Source organism: Lagopus leucura, unplaced genomic scaffold, assembly GCF_019238085.1.
Source record: "Lagopus leucura isolate 7727_CA_CO unplaced genomic scaffold, USGS_WTPT01 Super-Scaffold_739, whole genome shotgun sequence".
In the NCBI taxonomy this organism is placed as follows: domain Eukaryota; kingdom Metazoa; phylum Chordata; class Aves; order Galliformes; family Phasianidae; genus Lagopus; species Lagopus leucura.
In genome coordinates, this window is record NW_024962255.1 from 18729735 (window position 1) to 18755910 (window position 26176).

At 40.8% G+C, this 26176-nt stretch overlaps 2 long non-coding RNA genes across 2 annotated transcripts in view; one reads left to right on the forward strand and one right to left on the reverse strand.

The window, feature by feature from the left end:
- The window catches only part of LOC122175304, a 29595-nt gene extending 20173 nt beyond the window's left edge, over positions 1 to 9422 (reverse strand). The window contains exons 1-4 of the long non-coding RNA XR_006177384.1: positions 9266 to 9422; positions 8900 to 9033; positions 6415 to 7193; positions 4737 to 4881 (exon numbers count right to left, since the gene is read on the reverse strand). This is a non-coding gene — a long non-coding RNA (uncharacterized LOC122175304). The remainder of the gene's footprint in view (positions 1 to 4736; positions 4882 to 6414; positions 7194 to 8899; positions 9034 to 9265) is intronic.
- Positions 9423 to 12076: 2654 nt separating this feature from the next.
- On the forward strand, positions 12077 to 25797 carry LOC122175305. Its single transcript, XR_006177385.1, has 3 exons — positions 12077 to 13559; positions 13930 to 14385; positions 25495 to 25797. It is a non-coding gene; the product is annotated as an uncharacterized LOC122175305 (long non-coding RNA).
- The last annotated feature ends 379 nt before the right edge of the window (positions 25798 to 26176 follow it).

Here is a 26176-nt window from a genome sequence, read left to right on the forward strand (position 1 = left end):
GAGATTTCAAATCTCTCCAGGAAATTCACACTGATGCTTCAAAATCTCCACTGTTAAGAAGTCTGTCTTAATGTTGGAGAATCCTTGGTGCAGCTGCAGTTGTCTACACCTTGTTGTATCTACTATGATATGGGGAAGAGATTGTTCCTTTTCCTTTTTACAATAGCCTTTTACATAGAGAAGACGACTTACGTCAATCATTAAGTTAGGAAAGGCAATAAGCACAAACTGAAACAGAAACACAAGCAGCTTTGACTGAACATGAGGAAAAACTTCTTTTCTGTGAGGGAGACTGGAATGAGTTGCTCAGAGAAGCTGGAGTCTCCTCTCCTGGAGATATTCAACACCTACCTAGGACTGTGTCCAGGCAATGTGCTGAAGAGAATTTTGCTAGAGCAGCGAGGCTGTATGAGATGATCTCCAGACATCCCTTTCTACCTCAACCATTCTGTGATTGCCTTATTCTGTGAAAACAAGTAAGGCCAATTGAACAAGTAATTCTTATGTTCACAGCATTTTTGCAAGTAATTTAGGAAAAAGATACAGCATGGCTATATAAATTGTCTACTTTTGCAAACAATCAAGTGTTACTGCAATACTATATTTTAACTCCATACTGTAATTTGCAAAAATGCTGGCATATTATTTATGTCTGTCCTTGCTCTCTTCAGCATTTTAAACACTCGAGTCAGTCCGTCATTTTAAATATAGCTACATTTCTGCAGAGGTATTATTACCATCTCAACAAAGGAAGCACTAACAGCATAAATTCTGCTTAAGTTCCAAAAATGGATGCCAGAACAATAATAAATTGGTTGAAATAAATTTCCTTAGTCCCTCACAAGGCACCTTTCATAAATATTTTATAAATGGCAAAATCTGCTGTCATAACAAGGTCTTAGCCTATTCCAGCACATTTTTACATATTCTCTAAATACTGGTGCATGAGAATCCCCACGGAATTGGTCTCTGTATGAAATTGTTGGGAATTACAGTGCATCAGATTTGAATTTCCAGGAGAAATTTCGCATTCATCACAGTAAACTTTGTATTCCCCTAGTTTAGATAAGTGATCTAAAAGGGTTCTATGCATCTGTTTTCTTTATTCTGCTGTCATGCTACGGTTCTGCTGAAGAGTACTCTTTCCTGCCTCATTCTTCTTGTAGTAATGCCACAAATATTCAGTTGGAACTGAAATGTGTTTCTCAACTTTTACTGAATCATTAGGTCACTGGAGTTCTGTTATATATTACGAGAATAAGATATTATTAACACACTGCACTAACCAGAGTCCTTTGACCCCCCGCCATGACACCTTTGCTACTTCATCCATTTTCTCAGTATTTACTTAGAAGATGCAGGAAGACTATCACCAGAAAAATTGATGTAGGTATGACTTTTCTAAAATAAGTTATTTCCTTGAATTAGTCTATAACTTTTCATTTCAACGTCAGTCTTACGCTTCTTGTGACTGCAGCTCTTTGTGAACCATTTTAATGAATTTCTGAATCATTAATCAGCTCCTCCTACCTTGCTGGAACACTGCAGTCAAAAAAGGTGCTATGTTCCTAAAGCCTAACTCCACACGTTCCTTGCATCAGCTGCCAGCCCCGTGTGCAGCCAGGACATCATGCAGTATGTCGTTGCTTTGTTGGCAACAGCCACAAGCTGTTACTGAAGACTTCCAGTGCTCCCAGCTATTCTTCCTTCATGAAGCAGAAGCATTAAGAAGAAGGTCAGCCTTTTTATCCAGGTAACAGTGAAAAGAGAAAAGGTAATGGCTTTAAGTTGCAGCAGAGGAGGTTCAGGTTGGATATTAGGAAAACTTTCCTCTCAGAAGGAGTGCTGATGCACTGGCACAAGCTGCCCAGGGAGGTGGTGGAGTCATTGTCCCTGGCGGTGTTCAAGAAACAGATATGGCTCTGATGGATACGATCAGTGGGCCTAGTGGTGATGGGTTGACAGTTGGACTACATGGTCTTATGGGTCTTTTCCAACCTTAATGATTCTGTGATTCTAAGGTGAATTACAGTTATGTCTCAGGTCTACAATGGCAAGTTGTTTAGCTAATATATCTGCAATGGAAAAGCAAGGCCCAGTCAGACCTAAGTAAGCAGCTAAGGTGAAGTGATAACACAGTACAAGTTTTATGCTTATAGAAATAACAGGACAGTAGGACAGCATAAACATTTATAACAATGCCAGGAGAAAATCCAGTCTGCTTCCTAAATGAGAGCATTGACTTTTCTCTCTGCAATAATCTAGATGAACAAAGGCTACTGGGAAACAGGAATAATGTTCCCAAATACCCATTTATCCTGCATGTCACCCAATTCTGGTGTGACTCATGTCCCTAGTTAGGCACAGACTACAGATTACATAATTAAGGCCCTACAGATGTAATTATTTTGTGATCTGTCTCTGCCCTGAGGGAAGGCTAGCATCAGTTGTCAGATGATTCTGGTGAGCCAGTTTGTTACCAGCATAACTTCAGATTCCAAACAGTCTTTGGAGCACAAGCCCAGACAAGGATCTGATCTGACGTTTGGATCTAAATGATTGGAGACGTTGGGAAGAAAATGTAGGGAAATGTAAGGAAGAACACAGTTCTAGAAAGTTGAAAGCAGTCACATAGCTAACACACTTCCAGGTAATGGCCCATCAGTTACGGTATTTGTCATAAGCCAAAATAAATCCTGATTCAGCAAAGCAATCCACCACTGGACTCCACTAATATCTAAAATGTCATTCTGTGGGGACTTATAGGTGTGTTGTGGTTTAGACATCAGTAGCATTTGACAATCTCAGCTACCCCTCCACAAATCTACTAACCTGTCAAAGCTCTGTATTTACAGTGGCATTTAAACATCCATGTTAAAATATGCAGAGCATTACTGCAAATGCACTGCAACTGCAGACACTGATATGTCTATATTTTGACATTTACACGCTATTGCTTTATGTGGCCACAGTAGTACAGATGTCCAGAACACAAACACTTGTCAAAATTCACTTTCTAACTTCATGATATGTTTTTCTTTTTCCACTTGCCTGCCTCACTGGGGGATTAGCAGTGCTGATGACTTAGAGACAATAGATCTCTGTCCAAGGGTTCAAGGTAACATTGTCACGGAGCAAATGTAAGACAGATTAGCTTGAGACTGTAGGAAGACGGTCCTAATAATTAGGAAGAACTATAAATACATAGTAGGGATCTAGCTAGAAATGTCAGCTGATTAGATACGGGATGCAAGCAGGAACCTAAGACTGAGCTGGAAAGGACCTGGCCAGATTCCAGGCTGAGAAGGAGGCAGATACAGGACAGGGGAGTCCCAAGAGAGTCCCAGACCAAGTCTGTATTTTCACAGGAACACACACTGTTATCACTTGCTGATTAGATGGGCTGCCTAAATAGAACCTAAAGAGGAGGAGCTTGTGCAGGCACCACACTCAGTCCAGCACTCCAGACTCAGCTGTGGAATTCCTTTTTTTTTCCCTTTTAAACTTTGCCTTAATATCAGAGCCAGACAATCACAATTTGACCTACTTTGTGAAAGTCTCCTGCCATATTGTAAAAACCTTGCTTATATCCAATTTCAATTTCCCTTCTTTCAATTTGAAACCATTTTCCCCTGCCCTATCAAAATAGACCTTCTAAAGAGTCTGTTCCCTTCCTTCTTACAGCTCACCCTTTAAATACTGAAAGGCTGCTCTCAGGTCCCCCTGGAGCCATCTATTCTCCAGGCTGAACAGCCCCAGCTCTCTCAGCCTGTCCACACAGAGAAGATGTTCTGTCTCATGGATCACATTTGTGGACATCCTCTGGATATGCTCTAGCAGATTCATGTCTCTCCTGTACTGAGGATTCCACATCTGGATGCAGTAATCCAGGTGAGGTCCCACCAGTGCAGAGCAGATGGGCAGGATCACCTCCCTCACCCTGCTGACCGTGCTTCTTTTGATGCAGCCAAGGATACAGTTAGCTTTCTGGGCTGTGAGGGCACATTGCTGGCTCACGTCCAGCTTACCAAGTCCTTTCAGCAGGGCTGTGATAAATCCTTTCATCCTCCAGCTTGTACTGACAGTGGGAGTTGCCATAATCCAGATGCAAGAACCTGCACTTGGATTTGTTGAACCTTATCAAGCCTACTGCTCAGCCTATCTAGGTCTCTCTGAATGGCATCCAATCTCCCAGGCACGTCGCCTGCACCACACAGCTTGGTGTCATCTGCAAACTTGCTGAAGGTGCGCTCGATTCCACTATTAATGTAATTAATGAAGATGTTAAAGAGCACCAGTCCCAGTACTGACGTCTGGGGGACACTACTTGCCACTGATCCCCATCCCAATATTGAACCACTGACCATCACTCTCTGGGTATGATCTCACAACCAGTTCCTTGTCCATTGAGCATTCCAACCATCAAACCCACATCTTTCCAATTTGGAGAGAAGAATGTTATAGGAGACTATGTCAAAAGCCTTAGTATCCCAGCATTAGGGTGCTTTCAGCTAAGTCACAGATTTAGGATCTTGAGGCTTTGTTTGTAAGTGCACTGGATGAGTACCAACCAAGAGCACCCTGTGACTGCACTAAATGCAGGTACCTTCAGGCTTACTCTGTCATAAGGTGGATTTTTTCAATATCCTAGAACTACACGCACCATGCCAATAATGCTTTGCTGTGCCCTATGGAAGCTTTACGTGGAGTGTCTAGAAGCAAAGTGGGGTAGTTACCATGCCTGGTGGAGTTAGAGACAAGCAGATAATCTGGAGAGAGCAGCAGGTCCAGGTCAGATCCTGGCAGCTCTGAGATGTGGCAGCAGACTGCAGATATTGCAAGAGGCAGCATAATGGTATCTGATCCATGGGAATGTGGAGTCTGTGTGAGAAGAAGAGTAGACAAAATATTTAAAGTTAAAAGACTTAACTGCAAATGAAAGTAAGAAGAGATAAAACAGATCTTAAGGTGTCTGTAGTGCTTGATTGCTATTTTTCTGCTTTAGCCTGACCAATGCCAGGAGAGAATATTTCCCAAACATCTGCTGTAAGTAATGTAGCTAACCACAGCTAATTGTACACATCTAGACATAGTCAAAGTGCTTCCTTGTTTACAACAGGCACTAAATAATACTTAAACTTATTACAAGGAATTGTCCCTTGGAAATTTTTTAGATCAAATTTCCCCCATGTTTAGATGGCTGGCCTCACTCGTTCACTTCTATAGCATAATTTTTAATTTTTACCAATGTAAGTTACAGTAGAATCCTAACAGGACGATGTCTACTTGCCAAAGGACTCAGACCAGATCTCCAAGACAGCTGGTAGCACCTAATAGCTGTGTTATGTAACGGCTGCAGAAAATTCAGTTCCATCTGTGCATGAGAAGAATAAAAATACAGAACTGAAGACATCTCAGGTTTTGAGATGTGCAGGAAAAAGCCAAAACCAAAGGCTGTAATGTGTTGCGTCATGGTAAATGAGCACAGGAACAGAACTTCCTTTTGCCTAATATAGAAGGAGAAAGGAAGAAGAAAGACAATACATACAAGTCTGATGTCTAATGGGATGTTGGCCCAAAATAATTATAAGACCTAAACATCAAAAGAAATATATATTTGGGTGTGGCTTTTACTGAGCTAATTTCAATCCATTTTCCCATATTTTTAATTTCCAATAAATAAAACTGCAAGTGAAGAGATTTTACTGACTTTCAGAAAGCTAGACTGTTCAAACAGCTGCAGCCACAGCACTTAAAGCAGCAGATAAAACTTTCACATGTTAAATGACATGACAATGGCTCTATATAGGCCACAACTGCAAAAACTTGGGTTCCTCCTTCACTGTTAAATGATGGTGTCAAAAATAATAGCAAAACTGCATGTATAGTCACGCATCTTTCTCCTTCACCTTCCTATTCCCAAATCTCAGGCTGCTTTCTTGGGATGTATTTAACTTTCTGCCATGAACGCTGGCATCCCCAGTGCTGAGGACAGAAATACAGCAGAATATCTGAGGTCTTTTTGTTGATATACTATAGAGGTCATCAATTCAATTGCTCTTTAAAGGCCATCATATGCCAGCCCTGTGCTTTTTCCCTAAGGTGCAGCTGATCAGTGTCCAGCTCCTCTGCCTGTCCTCCATTGGGGCAAGAGATTAATGGCTATGCATCACCGCACAGCAAAGCCCAGTCTGTTCTCTTAGCCCTCTCCAGTAAGCCCTACATGCAGCTCACTCCCTGTGTGTTCAGAAAGGACACCATCAGGAACCAGTGTGTCACCAACAGGACAATTGCTATGAGCTACTCCCAGATATGTTCTTCCTCTATAGTAATTTGAGAGCACTCAGGGACTGAATCAAGTAATTGTTCTGGAAACAGAAAAAGCTTGGCAAAGAGTTTCTCAGCCTCTCCTACCTGTTATGTATGCATCTTCTTGCTTGGAAATCACCAGCATGTGCAGTTCAGGATGACAGGCAAGATGGTTCTCAGTTTTATTTGTTGAGATATACCTGGAGCAAACAGGAAGAAGAATGTCGAAATGCTTTGCCTGACCTTGAGGGCATCTGCTTCTCACCTGGCGGTGGTGTATCCTTGCCAAGGATCTTGTTCTGAACAGAAATTTTCCACTGATCCTGCAAGACAGTTTTGGAAGGAAGAGGAATTTTCTTAGCCTTCCCTCAAGGATCTTCATTTTCTCTTGTCTATCATAAAATGTACTTATATGAAGTACAGAAGCCCAAGTTTCCATCCTAGTCAGAAGTAAGGGTCAGAAGTCCTGCCTTTCATCTTTACCAAAGGAAAAATTTTAAGTTTCAGGCACCTTTGCAGAGCATTTCTGAAGGTTTGCTTCTGGAGACAGCTTAGTGTGCTTCTTTGCTCTTTTCCCCAACGGACTCCCTCTGTGCCTGGCGAATTCACCATGGCATATGCCACCAATACATCTCACAACAACTTCACATAGAGAGCTGATTCCCAGAACTGCTGTCCCGAGGGAGTTTGCCAGAGAAGAAACAATAGGCCATTTCCAGTGTTATTACTCTCTTGTTTCCTGCCTTCTCTGTAAAGCAGTCTTAAGAAGTTTGTACTTTGTAGAAGCAACCAGGCTAGCACCAAGGAGATGAAAGAAGAGACAGGATATGTCTGCAGAGCCATTGATGTCATCAGCTGAGGTATGGGCAGAGCAATCAAGCACTCTGGAAACAGACATCAGGAGAAAATGTGATGAGTAAACAGAAAAGAAGAGGAGCTGAACGATTATGCCATGTTTCTCAGGCAGTAGGTAATACAATTGCTTTACAAATAGCTAGACCACTGTCACAGTAAGCACTCCTATCCCGATAAAAAGCTTCAGATGTCTTGCCAGCAAGACAGAAAATGTTCACCCAATATGCAGTAGTATTAGCCATTTTTACCCTCCTTCCATCATTATTTCTTGTCAGAACACAGGAATCTCCACTCAAGCTCCTCCACTGCTCAATACAGCAGCATCTCTTCCTCTCCCTTACAACAATGCATGAAGGTTCTTTCCCCTCTGCCCCTTAAAAACCAAACATCTGGTCAGTCTAACCAGAGCTAGCTAAGTCCCTCCATATTCCCACTTCACTACTTCTCAATTCCCCTTTGGAGCAGTTCCACTTTGCTGTGGTACAAGCACTCCCACCTCCAAATATTTCACTCATTGTGGCTGAAAAAGAGAGGAGTAAGATGTTGTGAACAGAATCAACCTGCTGAAGGTCTCAGATGCTGCCTCTTAGTCAGAGCTTGGTATGACATACTAGCCACAGTTTCCATGAGTGTTTACATGGAAGTGGTTTGCTTTCTTTTGGCTGCCTGCTTGAGATTTGCTTTCTCTGTTTGTTTACTTCCTTTCCTCAGTTCTCATCCCAAGCAAAAGTTTATTTGCAGTGGTATGCAGATCTCTCTTTGACCACTATAAAACCACACACAGGCTGCATTTTCTTTCTTCCTTTGTCTGAGCTGTCTTAAAGCTAGGTGCAAAGACAAACATCAGTGCACTGCTCAAGTGCCTTTTCAACATGACAGAAAGCTTTTTCTTTCTTTCTCTTTTTTTTCTTTCTATCTCTTTCTTTTTTTCACTGACTTAGCATAAGGCTATTCAAAATCAGCAAACAGCTCTTTTATTCCCTCCTACCACACGCTAAGCAAGATGTTATCTCTCATCTTCTTCCAGGACATGCCACTGCCCTACCTATAGAGCTGTAGGAGCGTATGGCACAGCAAGCCCTGCATAAGGCTGCTCTCTATCAAGGCACAGGGCACCGTGGCATCCACACACCTCTCAGAGCTACAAGCTAAACCTCATATTACAGGCACAGTTTCTGCTGAGTCCCTCTGACTTTCCTTGCACTTCAAGCTCGAGTTGGCTTCCTTTGTGGAATTAGGGTAGGAGCAGCTACTTGCTTCAAAGCCCTACTTTACCCTTCCTGGATTCCAGTGAGGCAGTGGACCTGTGTCTGCATAAGTAAAATGTGAATGAATAAATCTACTTAAACATCACTGAAAAAAAAGAATCACATTTCGTAATGAGAAAGGTAACCACTAGTGTCATGACGTTATTTTCCTTTTCCACTCAGTAAAGTCACTAAAACTAGAAAAAAAAAACCACTAAATTCCCTTCTAGTTAAATGAGAGAAACTCTGCTGAATTCAATACTTCTGCACTAATGCATGAGAAAACATGCCCATGTTGTTTAAACTTTTAGGCTGGCACCTCTGCAAATTGTCAGAACTTGAATGCAAAGTCCAACCACTGCTGAGAAGGTTTGAGCTTTAAGCACCACATGGAGCAAACAGATCAAATCCAATCACCCCTGCAAAAACAGCAGTGAACAGTACTGGGGGCTTGACGTTCACATTTTAGAAATGTTTTCATAACTTACAGATTCCTGTAAGAATACATTTTTGGTTGCATATTGACGTCATGACTTTTTTCTTTTAAATTAATGCAGCAATTCATCTGTGCTATTTTTTTTTTTTTTTCTTCATTCAAACTCCTGCAGAATCCGAACAGTCCCTGACGAAGAAAAAAACAAAAAAGGAAAAAATAAATACAAGCCTTGTTACAAAGTTAGTACTATCTGAAATTCTGCATCTAGTTACTGTTAATAGGGAAGCTATTAGCACATTTGGTCAAAGGTCAGGAAACAGCAGGAGCTAGTTTGTAAGTTTGCTGTAGTGAATTAATAGATACAAATGGAAATGTGATTGGAAAATATTTTTTCTATGTCAAACAAAATTCACCTTACCAGCAAATCTCAGAAGAAGCAGAAGTATTCTATGCCCTGGAACAAACAGCCCAGCAAGTCTGATCTTGTACACACTGAATTCAGTGGGAGTTATTCCAGTAGGTTCTCCGGAAATCTTAACCACTCAAACGAAACATAAGCAAAAATAAAACCTATTTAGAATCAATGTTTTAACAGAAAACTTGACATCTTATTGATTTACACAAGATACTCAAAGGCCTGTGGAAGAGAAATCTCCCTTATCCTGCCAAAAGGCAAAAAATTCCCTGCTTTGCATGGATGAGGATTCTACCAGTGCTGGTACCTTGGAGTGCAACCATAGGGTAGGGAAGTACATTTGCACAGCAAACAAAGCAGTAAAATGCCTGGGTTTTGTTCTGAACCACGAACCAGTCATAACTTACATAAACTCCCAATTCCATGCGATTACACCCTAGTTTCTTCCAACTCCCAGAATATAAATGGTAGTCACAAAGCCTTCGCTACTACATACCTGAGAATCACAGCCCAGAAACTTCACCTTCAGACCTCCCTGAAGTTATTGTGCAGCCAGGATCCTTAAAGAGCCTGCAAGTATTAGCACAGGTAACCTGCAGTTGGCAAGCAATTTGATTTTTAATTTGCATACTTTTTTTCAAAATTCTGTCTCAGCAAGCTGATCTGGACATACCATTCAAATTTTAAAGAGTTACAAGCATTTTTCTTTCCAGATGCCCTTAGAACTTAGCTGGCAATAATGTCAATAGCGTTATGTAAGGATAGTACACCTGCCTATTTGCCAACAGAAAATTAATTGAGCATGAAACACTGTTTAGACACCAAACGGTGAAATTTCTCCTCAGTCTCTGTTCCTCTACTCACTTTCCAAAGAGATCATGCCTGTGGTCTTGGCAGATGCTTTCCATTCTATTCCTGAACAGAGATCTCTATGGATCTGCTGTGGGCATAAACATGCATTTGTAAGAGAGGCAGCTATAGATTCTGTGGCAGAGAAGCAAGAAGATACTAAGAAAAGCTAATAGGAAAGTTGTGGAACAATTTCTGCACATTCCATTGCCTTTTCAGTTATTGCCATCAGAAAACATTTGATCAGTGGTTCATTTATATTAATCTATCACACACACACACAATAAGAAACAAGATTGAAACCAGTAATGAATAGAAGTCTGCAGACCTCTGTAGATTCAGAGTTGTCCCAAGGGGTAGGCTAGTTATATAAAAGGATGAAATTCAAATTATTCTACTCCATGCAAATAAAATCCAGCAAAATACCAGAAATAGGCTCCTTAAAGTCAAAGGAAAACATCATGAGACAGGAAAATAGGCTTTCAGAATGACCATGCTTACATTCCTCGTGAAGAAATGGATTCTGTGGGATGAAGAAATTCTGTGGAGTGACCTTTGGCCTCTTCAATCCTGGAAAGAGATACACAGCAGACTCCTCCAACACCGACATCCCCACCTCTCCACAGCACCAAAGTTTTAAGGCCCCTGCTCTCCTGCAGATAAGAGCTCCTCAGCTTCCCAGAAACAGCAAGGCAGAATGCACAGTACTGCCTGCATAGCTGGAACAGTCTCTCCTGTGGTCCACAACTGTGACCCACACAGGTTTACAGCAAGAACTACTTAGCCCTTGCTATAGTTAACCAGCTCACAAACACTGATATATTTTTTGGTGCGAAAGTTGTTCAAAGCAGGCATTGAGAGCACTAAAGAATTCCCCTGCATCACTTCCTCTGCTCCACTCCATCCTCTACTTCCTCTGCTCCACTGCAAGGCAATAAAACTGCAATCCAGTAGCAATTAATGCAGACTTATTTGATTGCTCTGCCTCCTGTATAGCACTTTGTCTGTCTTTGACATTATTGCTTCTCCAAATCAATTCATTCCCACTGAACAACTCGAAGATCTGACAGTAGGATTCCAGCCAAAGCACATTCTCCAAATGGCATAAAACCAGACAATAAGAAGGGAGATTTTATAACGAAGAAAGAGTTATGGTGCAAGTTCACTTAAATTTGACATCAGGGAGTCCAGACATAATCTACAACCACAGGAGACTGGCATCCGATTAACTCTTCTGCTTGCACAATGCTGGCAGCTGTGCCTTCGGAAGTGCTCAGTCCTTTGGTTATTTGTCTGGGGAAAGTGGGTATGATATCATTACAGGAAGTCCAAATAAGCTGATAACCCCACTGTGTTTTCACACCTGGGGAAACTTGCTGTCTTTTAAGAATGTCAGGCCACCATCAGATTTGCCTGAAACCGGCCAAAGGGTGAGTGGGAAGTTGCTGGGAAATTGTTGATGCTGTGTAACAGATGACTGTATTAGTCACTGACATTATTCTGTTTAGACAGAGATTACCAAAATATAACATCAGTAATTTGTTAAAAAGTAAAGTTAGTGCTGGAATTGTTTAATGAGGAACCAGCTTCTATAAACACAGATTTCTCAGGATCTCTATATAATTTGTATATAATTTGTCAGGGCAGTGAAAGCTTCTTGAACAGATGGCTGTTCAAAACGCAATGATTTAAGCATTACAGCATTAGGGAAAAGTCACACACTGTACAAGAAAGCTTGAATTATTCTCTACAGAAAACTTATTTCCATTTGTCAAGCTCCCATCATCCTCTGCCTTTTCTGTCCTGGCATTCAGTAACTAATCAAACTTACATTCAGCTCTCTGTACTTCAAAGGAAGTCAATGTGAAGGAGAACAGGCACTATAATGATTCAGCAAAACCAGAAGCAGTATGATTATCCACCACTACCCTATGGTTTTTCCAGCATCTGTAGTAAAATTCATACTGTAATTTAGTACAAATCTCTGGTGGCAACACTGCCTCAAGTAGCCCTGCTGAGGCTGCCAGTCACAGACTCCTTCCCCTGGCACACTGCCCCAGGCCACCATGGCAGACCACACCAAGGCATAGCACCGCAGCAAAGTCAAAGCATTATAGACTGACTGCAGCCTCCATTCCGCCGCACCACTCAGAGAGAGAAGATAGGACAGGGTTGGATGGGGTGACAGCATTTGCAGTTTTCTTTTAGCTCTCGCTGCTCTAGTTTGTAAGCAATACTCAAATTATGTTCATCTCTCTACATTAAGTCTGTTTTGCCCATGACAGTAATTGGTGAGTGACATCCCTGTCCTTACCTCAACTCATGAGCCTTTTTCATCATATTTTCAATGCCAGTTCTTTTTAGGAATGGGAATGAGAAAGCAGTATGGTGGAACTGAGCTGTCGGAGTGACACCACTCAGCTGTGGGCCTTTGTGTAGCCAGGTTGGGCATGTCACAGGCGAATCAGACAGCAGTATCCCAGCAGCTTCAAAACATCTGCTGGTCTGCAGCCGTGCCAAGGTTTATGGCGCAGGTGCCGCCCATGCAATCAACGTTGCCCTCAGGTCCCTGAGTTACCTATTCTTTTCTCAAGTCCTCTGTTCTTCTTTAAACACAGCTGTGTGCTCTGTTTTTTACATTTCTCTTCCCTCCTTCATTTTCAATTATTTACACCTAGATCTTGACCTCAAATGTCTCCCTGGATTGTGACTTTGAGTTACTCCCATAAGTCCCCCCCAGCTCTTGGTTTCACAATCAATATCACAGCACATTGGTGCTCACTCAGAACCCCTCCCCGTGCCAAACCAAGCCTTAACTTCCTGCTGGATCTGGTCCCACACCACAAGCCCTGCTCAAGAACCAGGCAGAGCTGGCAGACCTGTTCGTGCCTTGGTGAGATGCCTCTGGGTAGCAGGGCCTCAGCAAGAGATGCTGTGTCAAGCAGATGGTGCCTGACGCAGGGTGCAGGACACCATGTGAAGCCAGAGATGGCTGCTCCAAGAGGAAGTGTCTTGCTGCTGGTCCTGAAGAGACTCCAAGGACTTCACAGGATAATCCTGGGCTTTCCTGCTCTTTTCCTGAGGATGAAGGATTTGTGCGAGGTGACTGTGAGGTGTGGAGGAAAAGGAAAATCCCCAAGTGAAAGACAGGGCTTTTGGAAGTCAGAATAATCTCGTTTTGCCGGTAATTCCAAAAATAACTGAATGACACTAAGATGTTTTTGCGACTACTTAAAATCCTGTTCTTTACACCTCTGTATGTTTCTTATTGTTTTCTGGCCTCACAGCTAGAGATGGCCCACACCAACAGCATACTGCTGCCCTCTCCCTGCGCTACTCGGCCTCTATGCCTGCACAGCCTCTACAGTAGTGCCACAATGCCCCAAGAAAACTCCCTGTCTGGACAGCAGGCTTCATTGACCCTCTGAAGATACCTTTCTCTGTTCAGGTAACCTGGATCCCTATCTGTGGCTTGTACAAATCCTAACATTTATGAGGGCTGTATGATGCCAGCCTGTGAAAAAGATCCTCGTGGAATCTTCTTTCTCCATTGCACCTCATTCCCCTGCTTGATCCATCTTGCTCACACAAGAGGTCCAGGATCACTAAAGCTTTACCAAACTCATACATGTTCCAGAAAAGCAGCATTCATTTTTTCCCCACACATACTCCATGCAGGACCAGCACTGCTCAAGACCATTCATTAAGTACTAACCACTACAAAAGGTGTCCAAGCAGATAACCACGGCTCTTTGAGTGAATCGATAAAACTTAGAGCTGATTGGGAGAAGATAACAGATTTTATTTTCTCACTTCAGGAATAAAGCCAAAGCTTGGTGACTACTGGTGGATGATCTACAGCTACAGAGAACAGTCTGGAAGCCACCTTCTCAGACCATGAGGATGAATCATTCCGTGGCTATCATGAATCAGGGCCCTGTGACAAGTGCCCTGAGCTCTTGCAAACATACATCAAAAGGGAGCAGCATGAGGTGAGAAAATATTGAAGGCTATGTGAGATGCATCACCATAACAAGATCCCTGAAGCAGTCATCCTCACCTCTCCAATACCTTTACTTATCTCTGCTTCATGGACCCAACCACTCCAGCCCATGTTCTGCACAACAGGTTCCATGATCTTGGGTACCATCAGCAGGCTGCAGGACTTATTTTGTGTCTGAGTATCAGCAAGACTCCATCTGGAATTTAATCCAGCATAGTATCTCTGCAATACCTGAATACCGCATGAAGCCTAACACCAAATAAAGTCAGTGGTAAGCCACACATTTTTTTTCTACAGACAGAGGCTGTCAGAAGCTTAGCAGTGACAAAGATCTACACTGTGGCTTTGTGGCAGCATTCACCAATAGTTTTTGGGAGGAGGGTAAAGATGAACACTACTTTCACAATGACAAAATGAGAATTACTGGTTCTAACACTGCTTACAAAAGCTTTTTCCTGAGACAGTAATTGATCTGAGAAACAGAAGCTGAACCACTAAGAGAACTGACCCAAAATCCCCATAAAGGAACAGACTATACACCAGACAACCTATGACAAAACACATCCATAATTCAAGCCAGCACAAAACTACCATTATCATATGATCTTAATAAACAGGCCAAGGGAAAATAGATCTGCCTATAACCACATCTTACACCATCCCAAAAATTTTTCATCTGGCATATCCATTGTGCACATTTGTTATAGCTGTTCATCAGAGCATGGCCTCATTGTTCTCTGGACTTCTATTTTCTGTGCAGATCCACATCTTTTAGCTCTCCTTTTTCAGCTTAGGCAAGATAAACAACCATTCAGTGAGTGTCCATGTTCTACTTCTCTTCCTGGGGAGTTACTTGCAGATCAGATCTTACTAATTCAATCATTAACAGGCAAGAATTCCTAAAGATGTTGCCTGGGTTTGTGAGTTTGCCAGGAACACTACCACAGGCGCTAAAACATTCTTTGTTCTACGAGACACTTCTGCCCTTCACACACACCTCTCACAGCTGTGGAGCCTCATAACAGGGTTTTCCTCCTGATGTCTTCTCTTGGTCAAGCAGAAGTGCTTGTAAAGAACTTTTAGTGTTTTGATCCTGTAACACACAACAAAGCAGATGGATGACTGAAATCATGGTATTTTATTTAATTAGCAGATTGGTATATCTCAATGCTGTAGTGGGGTATTAGCACAGCACTTCACCCATCATCATTTGCCATAGTCTCTTTCATTGCATAAGGCAAAGATTTAGGTGTCTAAGTTCCTCTGTATCTTATGCTTTTGGAGACAGACTAAACTTGTTGAGAGAGTAAGACTATAAAACCACCTCACAGAGGAGAATAGGAAGAAAAAGACTGTGAGAACAGAAAGACAGCATAATTGCTCTTATTTGAAAAACAAAAGCTAACAACACGATGTGAAGGAAAGGAATTAAAGTACTGGCATTGTTAAGTCAAGAACTTCAAAGTCAAACAATTATGCTTGTTCAGCCCATGTGGGCCAGTAGCAATGGGAAGGGCCCTGTGACTTTTGCTGACCCAGTGCAGAGCTGCACACCAGTGATACCCCAGGTCCAGATACCCAGGCCACCAGTTAGTTACCCACCTGCGTGTTTAACATGGGTACACCTCTTTCCCTTTGGACAGACTAGCAGGATGAACTAGAGAAAGCGAGTTCTTGTTCTGAGAAGGAAGCATCTCAGCCCATTGCATCCCTAAATACACTGGTGAGGGAGGTCTTGCTCTTAGATGAATCTTAAGACTTACCTCAAAACAGCACTGAACTTATTCAGATGCTTATTTTTAAATGAGATTTAAGTCTATTGCCCTTAAGCAGTACTGGAAGTGAGTGGCCAATTCAGGACAATCATTAGTTTGAGATGGCTGTTCCCCCAGAATTTTTAAAATATGCTTTACCACATTCTGCGTGTATTTTGCAAATCATCTCCACAGCTTATTTTTCACAGACAAGTGGGAAACATCCCCAGTATGAGGACACACTGAGACATTTTTCAGATCCATGAGGGTTAAAATAATAAAAAATAAGTGCATATTTTCTCTTCTTCCCGCCAACCACAAACTCAAAGCTGCTTCATGTCACTCCTGTGTCTTTTTCCCTTGCCATCTGGTCTAGCTCTTAACTCCTCAGCATTCAAATCAAGTGGCTTCTTCCTTCTAGCTGAGACAAGCTGGGGACCAGGGACCGGGAGCCTTTGCCCTTATGAGTCAGAAAGGACCAAGACTACTCAATGTCAAGAGAGCTTCAGGAAATTTTGACATTCTATTTTAAGACAACAGTTCTGAGTTACTTGTGAATGGTTCAAATGTAGGACATTTTTAATTAGAAAAGTAGTATGTTTGTTATAAACTCAGAGGCCACCCGCTGCTGGTTTCTTAGGCCTCTGTCTGACACGCAGGGGCAAGAGACTGTCTGAAAGAAATTAACATCAGAATATTTTTAGCACTGCAAACAAGCTCATTTTCAATCCCTAATGTTAATTTATTTCTTTCATTTATCTATTCTGGGATTTAATCCACTGTCCTGTTTCATTTTGTTTTTACTATCCCGTTTTATCCTCCTAGCCTTAAGGAACAATAGACTTTTAAGTATTTGGAGCAGACACTGTGTGATGCCTTTCATGAGGGACTGGCTCAGGATTTTTACTTTTAAGGTTTACACTACAAGCAAAGCAGTCTATTTTGTAGCATTGCATAGTTTGGCAGGAGATCTTGTGTTCCTTGTAAAGCTGTGTGCAAAGTATATGGGATCTTGGATGTCTTTTCTGGCCAAGCTCTTGATGTTCTTAGTTAATAGTATGTAGTATGCATTTGCACTGGTATGTGCTTAGACTATGTATATATATCCCTGCTGAAGTACAATTGCTTTCGGTGTGTGGTCTGTGGAGAACAGCAGTTGAAGTTTGGCCTCAGTGCACACAACTATGACAGTAAATGGTCAACTACACAGTCCTTTTCGATATCAGAATGTACAACTCCTAAGAAGGCTCTCAAAAACAAAACAAAGATCTGAAGATATTTCCAGCTCTCAGCAGAGTCAGTTTACAGTATTTAACTACGAAGAAGATCAGACAGATTGCACTTGACACTGCTGGGAACTGACAGATGTTTTTGAAAAAAAAAAGTGAAAATCAGCTAAAAGATTCCCAGTTGTTTACTACATTGTTAATAAAATGAAGTTTCAAGAACACTCACAAAGGAGAACTGGGAATTACCCGACATTTTCAAAGTTGTTATCCACCTATGTTCCTGTTCATACTTATAATCAAATCTACCTTATGTAACAGAAGGAAGAGAGTTATAGTTTGCAACATTAGCCAGTGGCTTATTTCTTGCAATTGAGTAAAAATGACATTCATGACATTCTCTTCATTACAAATGAAGAGAAATAGCGCAAGAAACCATCTGGAAGATCCAGCCTGTACAGTGGGTAACTTAAATTCACAAGGGAATGCTGCTTCAATTTTTCCACTTAGTATGAGATCTGTTTGACTAAATCACCATAGCTTCCCTCATCAGAAATCCAACTACTAACTTTTCTAGTTTATTAGTAATTCTGTTCATAGTTCACATGCATCTACTTGCCTAAAGTCACAGAATGCACAGATCGCCAGGAACTGAACTGAAATCTCTGAAGAAGGGGGCTAAATGCAAACACAGGGTAACAGAGGAGGTTGACAGTTAGCTGCTAATGGGGCAGAAAGATGCTCCACACAATATACAGCGGATCTGTACCATCACCCACTAAACCAGCCTGGTTTTCTTCCCAGAACTGTGCAGAATTAAGCAAGAGGAGAGCCAAAATGATATCTAAACACTTCCTCTTTGAGGAATAAACAACGAATCCATGCAAATATTAATGCCTGTCTCTTTAGACTGCTATTTCTGTTGATGAGGATGACTGATAAACCTCCTGAGAATTATCTTTTAAACTTTCATGATCTTTAACCTCACACGTTTTCCTAACGTGGTCAAATCTTCCTTTATTTTACTCAAGACTTACTATCTCTATCCTACTTACAGTAGATAAAGGAAGGGGGGAGATGTGGTTTCCTCCTTTGAAGCAGCCCTTTAAGCACTGAATACCAGTATGCCTCCCTTAGTCATCCTTTTTGATTAAGTAGCTCCAAAATGTCATTTATTTCCCATCTTTTCTCATAGGTCACATATCCCAGAAGCTCTTTCATTGCTTGCCTCTTCTCTGAATTATGTTGAAACAGCCCACATACTTATTAAAGCCATGCTGCACCAACTAAACAGTACTGAAAAGTGAAAAACTTTCACACACTCTTCAAGCTATGCTTTTTGTTTGTATGAATAAGGATTTGTCACTTGAATAGCAGCAGTACTGTTGACGCATTTTTATGTTTTCACAAATTTAGTCCTTGTTCTGCCACTTAACCATTGACTCTCCAACAACACGCGACTGTTCTTTGTGCTCAATTCGATTAAAATCACATCCTTTATGCATCCTGTAGTAGGCTAGCATACATTGTTTCCCTGATTTACTAATCTGAACAGCATCAAAAGCATTGGTAAAATCAAAACCTCTGAAACACGCTCTTTCCTCCATGCTCAGAAGGCCAATTTCACAAAGTCTTAGAAGGAAAATAGGCTGTTGTGCTTAGAAATAGTTTCATAGCTTATTATGACTTGAAATTAATCTGAAAAGTCTTCAGTTTTTCTTTCCTACTGTCCTTCTCACGGTCATGGAAAAAAATATAAAAGAGGATCTGAGCAGAGGATACAAGCATGTATTCAGCTCAACTATGAACAGTTTTGCAGATGAAGTCACTGAAGTCAGTATACAAGGAAATAGCAGGAAAAAATAATTACAGAATTCAACTAGGACTCGTTTACTGCAGCAATGCAGAATCTATTGGAAGCTATCAGATTTCACAGCTAAATGTCAGATAACAAACATTCAAAAGGATAGAATGGAAAGCCACATCAAAAGCACATTAAAATTTTTAGGTCAATGCTGAAAAACGTTTCTAAATTGTGTTCTAGAAGTGAATTTAACAATCAGAGGACACCCTGTCATTTCCAGGAAAACAGAAAAGCTTATTTTATCCTGCTTATTCTTGGCAAGTAAAAGTAAAATTGTATGTTTTGAATTCAAAGAATCCAAGAATTCTGTCTGGATACTAAGTGAAGAAATAGAGCCAAGCACCTTTCTTGAACGAGAAAGTAACTTCTGTTTAGAAAATTGGTTTTAATGGACCGATTAGGTTCTCTCTCACCTACCTATAAAAGTGCTTCAGTCCCTACAGTTAAGTATATTAAAGCCAGTTTTCCTTCCATACAGATAACCCTTCTGTAGCTTCCTACTACTATGAGAATGAAATATTTCCATTTGCATACGTTACATCCCATGAAATCATTAAAGAAGTTAACCAGTGAAAAATTACAGCTAAGATGCATTCAAATCATAGAAACCCTGAAGTAGGCAGTGGTTCCTAGAGGCCCTCTGCTCCAAATCCTGCTCAGGGGAGGGATAGCTTTGGAGTCAGACCATACTGCTCAGAGCCTTGCCCAACTGTGGCTCACGTTACTATTCCAGTAGTTATTTCACCATTAAACCTTTTTTCAGAGGAACATTGTTGCAATTTGTCAGGTTTCTTGGCTTTACCGCACACAGTAGTTGTGATGAGCCCCTGCTCCTCCCACACTGGATGTCACTGTACCCCATTACTGCACCATCAGCACTCTACTTGCCACATACCTTTTATATTCTATTCAAGAAGGCACTTCTAAAAGAAATGCTGCCAGCATATTTGAGAAGAATTGAAATGGTTAAGTAGCATCTGATCAATATGAAGGGTTTCTTCTGTCCTATATTCATGCTTACAGAATGACCTACAGAAACCTTCCAAACAGTACTGGAACTACACCTTCCACACATTTTTATGGTGTTATTCAGTAAAGAAAGAAATCTTTAGGGGACTCATATCAAACAAGGCAGTCAGGATTTGGCATCAGCAAGCTATTTAAAAAAGCTTCTCAGTTTTACTTAGAGCAAGGAAGATTTGTCTGCTGAATAACTATGCTGTGCAAAGTACCCCTGGGGCAAGAATATGTTCTGGAGCACCTCACTGTTGGAATGGAAAGTATGAATGCCTCGGAATGCTGGCAAAGTACACGTAGGAGTGTAAAACAATTATATTCCAACTGTTCCATAAGCCTACCTGCATTTCAATCACTCAACATTGGCTTGCAGGAACAAGTCTAACAAAGGCAGGTCTTCCGGTAGCATTCATGGCACTGGTGGAAGAATGTGTGGGTAGATAATTATTCTCATTAGCAAAATTTCTATTCACCTCATCTATTCATTCTAGCTTATTCATGTACTCATTCTAGCTTCAAGAAATGGAGAACCTTCGTAAAGTAACAGCAATCCTCCAACATTATTTGCCATATATTAAGGCATGCAAGGAAGTATCAGACTCAGAGGGCTTAGACTTAAATTATCTCTTCTCTCTTGATCTCTGTGCAGGAGGTTGAACCTTACATGTTAAAATACATTGTTTCATCCACTACAGATTTACAGTAAACAATAATTCCCTCAGGAAATAAAAATAAAAATGCAGAGCTCATCTCAGTACCCAGAAATCATGATTTTAATTTAGGCTCCTTAGAAAAAATATTCAAAAATCAATATAGTCTCATCACTGAGTATCGCTGTCATTACTGAAAACAAAACAAAATATATATCTGTGCAGTGCAATGAATCACCCAGGTGGGCTTAAAATCGCAGCTTCCTCTGAAGAGTAAAATGAACGAGCCCATCCTGCTTCCTACCAACTACGGCTGCTTTTCATCCTCACTGTTCTCAAAAGCACAGCTAGATGAACTCACACTAGCATGGCTGAACTGCATTTTCTCCCTCTTTGCCAGCTTACTGTCTGACAAAGTATCCCTTCTTTCTGTATTCATAATGTCATCCTAACCAACACTGCAACCATGTTAATGTATTTGCAGAGAGACATACTCTACAGAAGCTTTCAGCCTTATAACTCCCTCAATAGTTTGAACGGATTGCATGCATTTTACTTGAGAGGAGGGGAATAAAGAGAAACATAGAGACTTTGTGCCAGACATACAATATGATACCCAGGAAGTGGTATCAGTATCTGAGAGTAGGCGTCAGATCCACCAAAAAAGAATACCCCACTGAGGAAATGATACGTTGCTAGTATTTCAACTGAGTAAACATTCATTAATAACTTTATAAGAGCAAACACTTTTCCTGACTACAAAAGAGAACTCCACCATGAAGATTCCAGCCTTTCGGCTCTTGACAAAAAGGAAACTTCTAATAGTTTGGCAACGGCATGATCACTGAAAGAGACAATTTGATGACATCACTGCACTGAGATCCCAAACAGAAGGGCATGTCTCCAGAGGAAACATCTGGAAAGATCAAGGGCTTTTTAGCTTGTTTTTTCTGGAATCCAAAACCTTTCAAGCCTACCTTCTTCTCATAATTAGGCAAAAGTCTTCTTAGCAGGTGACTAATTGTCCCAAAAAATACAGCCTCCATTGTATTTGTTGAATAAACATATCTGTTACAGATACACGTGATATGTGAAAATCTGCCAGAGATAAACGTATGCCAGGGAAATTCCTTTGTTATCAGAATTATTTAATATTAAAATCAAAGGGTACTGTCTGAGAAATTGAAACCAAATTGATTTCGTTTTCTAAAATTCAAGGCTTACTTGTCTAATTACCCTGCCTTGGTCCAAGCTTGGGAATGTTTAATAAGTTGTGGAAGAGACAGCTGGAAGCATATTGAGTCTTTGAAAACTACACATGAAGCAAAGGCAGACAAATTTCTCAAACTTCACAGTGTTCACTTTTCAAATGAAATTTAGTTCAGTGCTGGCTTACAGCTGTCCCCAGATGTCAGTAGGCTGACCTCTCTGCAAGAATTTCCTCTGATAAAAATCTCATGTCATTTGCTAACGTTTCTCACAAGAACCATAAAAATTTAGTTGTCCCTGCTGACCAGGAGCTCCAGGACACATCCATTGCTGTCAGAATGGAGACGGTCAGAACATCAGGTGAACAACCTGCTACCTTTCTATAGTGATTCTCACTGATACGACCAGAAAAAACACCTTGTTCTTAACTCTCACCGTGCTTGGTAATGGCACCAGGGGTTGTCAGCAGAATACAGTGAACACTTGGCATCTCTCAGACCTGCTGCAAAATGATACCAACTCAGACCAATTACTCTTTTAAACTATCTCCCCACTCTTGAGAGTTTACCCTGTAACCTGATTTGAGGGGGAGTGCAGCCACTGAGAAAGAGAACTTCAAACATAAACTCATCATCTCTGCTGTCATACAAGGGAAAGGCATACATCCAAAGGAATAGGAGAAATTTTAGAACAGAAATAACTGTTGTAATGAGTGGGAAAATATGGATTATTAAACTGTATAAGAACAATATTTCCAAAAAAGCAGGAACTCCACGCACAGCTGGAATTCATATGTAGAGTTAGCAAGTGCTTGGGGAAGTAGCCATGTTCTGGGGAAAATTTCATTATACAAATATGAATCTACACTGTTTCCAGTAGATTAAAATGTTTAGACATAACACCAGTCACTGATTCATGCAATATTTGCTCAGAATATTATGTTTATTTATAATTAATATAGTTTATAATTAAAGAAAGCTGTGGAATTTGTGAGTAAACATTGCCTTTGTAGGAAAAGGCAGTAGAGTTTGGATTTTCCTGTGTACACATAAAGGACTGTTCATTGCTTCTTATTGTTGTTATCTTTGCCAAAACCAGCAATAACATAATCAGTCCCACTTAAAAAGCATGTATTCATCTTGCATACACTCATCATTCTTTCAGTGACATCTTTACTAAGGAGCAAGCATTATCCCACAGAAAATGACTTTCCAAAATGGGCCTGCAGGGACTATAAGAAAATTAATACAATGTTTTGCATCATCAAATAAAATTAAGTAACACTGTAGGTGACTTTGTTATATAACATTATAGTCTAGCGCTACCAATTTCTGAAAGTGGTGTGCTGCATCAATGTTCTGTCAATGGGAAAACAACCAGGAATAAGGATGCTGAAAAAAATAAACAAAATAGAAACTACGAGCCTGGATTCAAAACTACTGGTCTTGGTAATATTCTATATGGCAGCAGCCCTAGAATTCCCCTAAGAAACAGAATATGGATATAGAAGTCTGAAAAGCATACATTTTATCATATTTAGAATGTTGCTTGGTAGTCGAACAAAGACGCACTGTGTTGCCCACAACTGTGAGACTCCTAACTGAAATAGTCTATGTGCCAAAAGCTTTCAATGTTGCTAAGGAGGACAAAATGGGGCACGCTTAAATTTATGAATAAATGTGTGCTACTAGTACCGATGCCTCCAGTATGCTTCAGGACTTACTTTCACCCATTGACCAGTCTGCTGATCAAATCTGCAGAGTCATTATGTCCATGAGGTAATTTTAAAATAGTAATGGTAATAGAAGCAACACGTTCATCACTAGGAAATCCACTGTGATAATACTAAGGAACAGTTTACAATTCAAGGTGATTCTTTAATAAACTGTCACCTATTCAGACAATTATTCTGTAGTAAGCCCTCACTCCTCAAGCAACAGACAAAAAGTTTGCTGCCCTCAGTACACTCTGCCCTTCTTTTCAAATGAACAGAGTAACAAAATACTTTTCATCATACATCTCACAAGAAGGAACAGTTTAAATAGCCTTTTAAATAGCTCCCAGAGTAGAACACTTATGACAGTACAGCGTTTAAAACATCTGTTACACTTCTCTCAAAGCCAAAAATGAAAGTACAAAAATAACAGGAACCAATCCACATGACAGTGTCAAACATACCCATAGTATAAATCAACAGCATCGTCCTGTCTTTTATCCCAGGCCTAGTACACCTCCAAATGTATCTCATGTGGGTTACTTCAAAATATTTATGAAAAAAGACAGGCTTACCATGTTGCTGAAGGGCATTCTTCCATTGCATCTTTGGCACAAGCTGAAGGCCAGGTCCCTGCACACAGAAAAATCTGGTCCATCACTGTTATGTCCAAACAAGGAAAGAGGCAGGCTGCAAGTCCTACCTGAAAGGTAGCAAGCACCACCCCCATTAAGAGTTCACAGTAATACTGGCATACAGCTGCAGAAGTGATTTTCCATTATCTCAAGGGTAAGGGACATAGGAAACAATCCATACCTGGCCTTAGTTAATGTTTTCAAAATACACATACCCCTCAGTGTTCAAGGCTTCCTTGGAAGTACAGCTTTTCACTGAAATCTATTTAATTAAGAAAAAAAATAACTTCCATGAAGAAAATGTTTATCTATTACCAGTGGCACAAATTTTAACATAGTCAATGCTGTAATTTTCAACTCTTTCTGGAAAGCAAGTCAGACAAAACCATAGTCAGAAGGCCACCTCCCTGCAGGAAACGTGTTTTAGTGCTAGTGGTGGCAATGGTGATGAGGAGATAGTTGGACTAGATGATCTTGTAGGTCATTTCCAACCTTGTTATTCCATGATTCAGGCAGAGGTGATGCAGAACTCAACCGAAGGATCAAATGGGTCAGGTTTCAGGCAGCTCACAGTAAAGTCTTCATTCTTTTCTTCTTCTAAACAGCATGCATTTAGTCTCTTAGATAGAAGGAAATCTGTTGCTCTTCAGTTTGCTGGCCATCTAAGAAGAGTCTGAGAATGACTTAAATTGATGGAGAGATTCAGATCTTTAACAAGAGAGGAAAGAGGCAGCCCAGCTAACGCATACAGATAACCAAGTGCTCAACATTTGCCTGAAGAGTTCTGACAATATTTTCTCAAAACATATCTGCAGGGTTTCTTCTGGTTCTGCTGTTACTGCATGTCTCTGAACACACTTTTGTGGTAACTGGTTATGGAAGAGGCCTATGTAATTCAAAGTCATTGTGTTAAATAAGGGAATGAAATTATCTGGGAAAAAGTACTGTACAGAAAGATATTTTTCTTCTGGGTTTCTCCAAATTAGAGTTGGTTTTGATATGGCCAGGAATGTGTGAGGTCAGCTTCATCTGAAACTTGTCAGCTGTCCAGATGTAAAGCCTAAATCAAATCCGGAGCAGACTACCTCATTTCTTGCAAAGCTGTTTGTCTTACAATCATTTTCTTTTCCTCTAGACAAATATCTTAGAAGTCAGTAAGTTTTTTCCTTATAAAACCCAAGATAAGAAAGTTCATGCTCATGCCATCCTCTGCTCTTCTCTGGAAGAGCGTAGTGTTTGGTAGTGCACAGATTCAACTCACGTAACAGTTCCAGGACTTGAATAACATTCAATTTTTTTGATCCCTGACAGCTCGAGGTGTGAATTTTCATGAGGGCCACAGAGATCGTTCAATCACACAATGCAACCTCCTCTGCGACATAGGCCAAACATTTCATTTAGCTAGAGGTCCAAAATTCTTGGTCAGCTCCAAAATAGATGCAGAGAAGAAGAGAAATAAAGGGTGGCGGCTGCTGCTGCTTGTGGATGTAGGGGCATGAGGCAGCTACGGGCATCTGACAGCAAATCCCAAGGCACTGAGAAGGTTGAATGAAAGGAAAGAAAAGAAAGGAAAAGAGAAAATGAAAGGTAACTGTGTCTAAAATTGACTCTACTGTTACTCATCTAATTCTCCTCCTACAGTTGCACTGAAATAATCTTTCCATCTCTCAACTTCCTTTTAATTTCACCCAAAATATCACTTCCCCTGTTCTCAGCCCTTCATCCCTTTTTCCTCTTCCGCTGATTTCACACTCCCCCTTTTTTTTTCCCCTCCCCCTCTTGCTGAATAAAATTGGAAGGCTCCAGCATCCTCTGGGTAGAAAAATTCAAATAGGACTACTCAGCTAGAAAGGCTTTGACTGCCTCTGCCAGCCAGAAGTTTCCTAGCATAAGAGCCCCGATTAATGTGATACTTAGAAGTCAAACATCATTCATACCTACATTTTCAAAATAGATCTAAAAATAGTAACAGAAGTTGTTATTATGCTTCCAC